The following is a 3,412-nucleotide window of genomic DNA, read 5'->3' as shown; positions in this document are numbered from 1 at the left end:
TTTGTGCCGTAAATTAGTGACACTATTTGCTCTCTGTTTTTACTAATCTCTGTTTTTACTTTTGTATCTTAGGATTTTCTAGATAGATTTAAAAGGTATTTTTGGTTGGGCTTACAAGCTCTTTAAAATAACTTATAAGTTACTTAGGAGTTTATAAATTCTTTTAAAATATTTGACAAAATAAACTCCTAAACAATTACTATAAGCTACTCTCTCCGTCCCATTAAGTATGGCTCCCTACTTTTGGGCACAGTAATTAAGAAGAAGAGTGATTAAAAGATAAAAGTTATAGTAGATAGTAATAGAGCCCACAACTTTTTATGTGAGAGAGTAGTTCCTTTTTTTGGGAGGGGCCATTATTAATGGGACACATGAAAAATAAAATAAAATGGAGTCATTATTAATGGGACAGAGGGAGTATAAAAATAAGCTCTCAAAAAATAAGTTCCTCTATCCCAAAAAAATATATTATATAGGTTATAGTGAAAATGACTATTTTCGTGAGAAATGAGAATAAAGTATAACTTAATATAAATAGACTAATTAGCTGTTTGTAATATACGAATATCGCATTCAATTAATATGGTGAAATTTTTTCCCTTTCTATGATTCGAAACCAGGTTCAAACGGCTATTCGTTCATTACAAATTATTTATTCGTAAACTTATACTAGCTTATTCGTATATTTATATTGGATCATTCGTTAGTTTCACTTTACACGATAAATTTGAATAAATTAATAGCAATTATAGAATTTGAATATCTTACGTTCCATATCCATTCTCATTTCTCACCACTCTCTCTCTGTACCTATCTATCTATCTATCTATAGGAGTGGGCTAAAATAAAAACACATTTTAGAATATAAAATAGGAACTATTTTCAGCTCATAGATTATCAAAATCTACGGTTGATTCATCACCTTGTTGGATGAATTCAAAATCTACGAGTTCAAATCTCATAGGTAGCAAAAAATTTATTTTTCACAATTCATACATTTACACATCGAATTCATATATTTTAGGTAGTTCGTATTTTATATGTTAAGAAGTGTTTATATCATAGTCATCCTGTGTGTGTGTATATATATATATATGTGAGTTTTAATCAAAATCAAAATTAATGTGAGAACTAACAACCAATATTAATCATTAATTTTTAGAGATTAGCGGTCTAGAATAACGGGTCAATTTAAGCTTTATAAATTGAAGATTTGTAATTTTAACACTTTACAGTTCAATACATACAAGATTTAAGGGATTTGTGCACGTTAGTTATGCTATCTTTAATTAACACGTTACTGTGTAATTAGCATTATTTTTTTGTTTTTTTTTTTGAAGAAAAAAGAGAGATATTATTAACCACACGTACATGGAGCATGGAGATGACCCTCCACAAAGGTCGGGGGTTCATTCCAAACATGCAACGTAAAAACATCTCTCGCAGCTTTAGCTAAGCAATGTGCTATAGCGTTTTGAGTACGACGAACATTACAAACTTTAAAACCGGGCATAGAAGACAACTCACGACGGCAAAAATCAGCAATGACTCCCCTTTCATTAATAAGCTCCGTCTTCTTTAAGATAGCATCGCATGCAATTTTGCTGTCGCAGTCCACAAAGCCAACCGAAAAGCCAAGACTCTTCAACCAAGAAAGCGCTTCTTTCACTCCCATAAGCTCACCTTCAACAACATCTCGCCGACCAGGGAACTTCATCGACTTTCCAGCTAAGAACTCCCCAACATGATTCCTAATCACTATACCAATCCCCATAGAGTTTTCGCCCGCAAAGAAAGTCGCGTCCACACCGCACCTTACCCAACCAACACAAATATCATGCCAACCAACACACGGTGCTCTCTGCGCGGCATTCACAGTGTCCATAGTAGGTGACAAGGGATTATTACGAGCCATCAACCACTCCTCCCGACAGCTTGAAGCAAGAATTATTGTACGATGTGGATTTGGGACAGCAGCGTCCCACACCGCCTTATTTCGATCTTTCCATACTTGCCAAAGAAGCATTCCAACCTTCGCCACCAAACCCCTGTCGGTCATAGTCATAATAGTCGACAAAGCTTCTTTGAAGGAATCACAATGCGCCCTAATATTAGTTAAAAGCAGCGAGAAACCAGCAGCCTCCCAACATTGTTCCACAAAAGAGCAAGAAACAAAAATATGCCAAGAATTCTCAAATCCTTCTTTGCAAATACCACATTCTCCACCCACCTGAATTCCACGGGAAAGAAGATTCGCTTTGGTCGGGAGATTATCCTTTGCAGCTCGCCAAAGAAACGACTTCACTTTCGGGGGAACAGCAAGCTTCCATATGTGGGGCCAAGGCCCCTCCTCTCTATAGCGATGATCCAACACCATCTCACTCGCAATATTATAAGCTGACTTAATAGTATAGCACCCACTATCAGAGAAGTGCCAAATAGGTAGATCATTGCCAGCATTCGGACAAAGCGGGATGCTTTGTATAGCAGCTACATCAGCAGCTGGCAAGAGCTGCTCCAAAAGCTCCATGTTCCAACCATTAGTCGACGCATTAATCAGCTCAGAAACCCGCAAGTTTTCCATACCCGGCGGAGAAGGAATAGAGACCCTGAAATTATCATCACGGCGAATCCAGGGGTCTTGAAAGACCCTAACTTTAGAGCCATCCCCAATCCTCCAACGAATCCCTCTCATCACAAGATCTTGCGCCGAATGAATACTACGCCATGTGAAACTTGGATTATGCCCAAGTTTAGCAGAGAGGTAATCACCATTAGGAAAATATTTGGCTTTCAAGACCCGGCTAACAAGTGCTTCCGGGTCATGTATCAACCTCCACGCAGTTTTCCCAAGCATCGCCACATTGAATAGCTGGAAACTACGAAAACCCATTCCACCACTCTTCTTGTCCACGCAAAGTTTCTGCCAGCTTGACCAATTAACACCTCGACCAGTTCCCACTTTGTTTCCCCACCAGAATTTGTTCAATAATTTTTCCATATCATCCGTAAGACCTGTTGGAAGAGAGAATATCGCCATGCAATAAGTCGGGATAGACTGACCCACTGCTTTGATAAGGACTTCCTTTCCCGCCTTCGACAACTTCTTGCCACTCCAGCCTTGGATACGATTCCATAATCTATCTCTCAAATAATGAAAGATTTCATTCTTTTTCCTGCCGATAAGAGAGGGAAGACCAAGATACCGTCCAGTGTTGAGCGGAGACCAAACACCAAGAAGCTGAGACAAATCATCTTTATCGCCATCCGAAACGTTTGCACTAAAGAGAATACCCGATTTTTGATAATTGATGCCCTGGCCCGAGGCCCTCTCGTAATCACCAAGGACCCTCTTAATATTTGCACACTCCGCAACTGAAGCCCGACAAAAGAAGATACTATCATCTGCAAA

This window comes from Salvia miltiorrhiza, chromosome 2 (assembly GCF_028751815.1).
Source record: "Salvia miltiorrhiza cultivar Shanhuang (shh) chromosome 2, IMPLAD_Smil_shh, whole genome shotgun sequence".
Classification (NCBI taxonomy): domain Eukaryota; kingdom Viridiplantae; phylum Streptophyta; class Magnoliopsida; order Lamiales; family Lamiaceae; genus Salvia; species Salvia miltiorrhiza.
Note: the sequence above shows the minus strand (reverse complement) of the source record.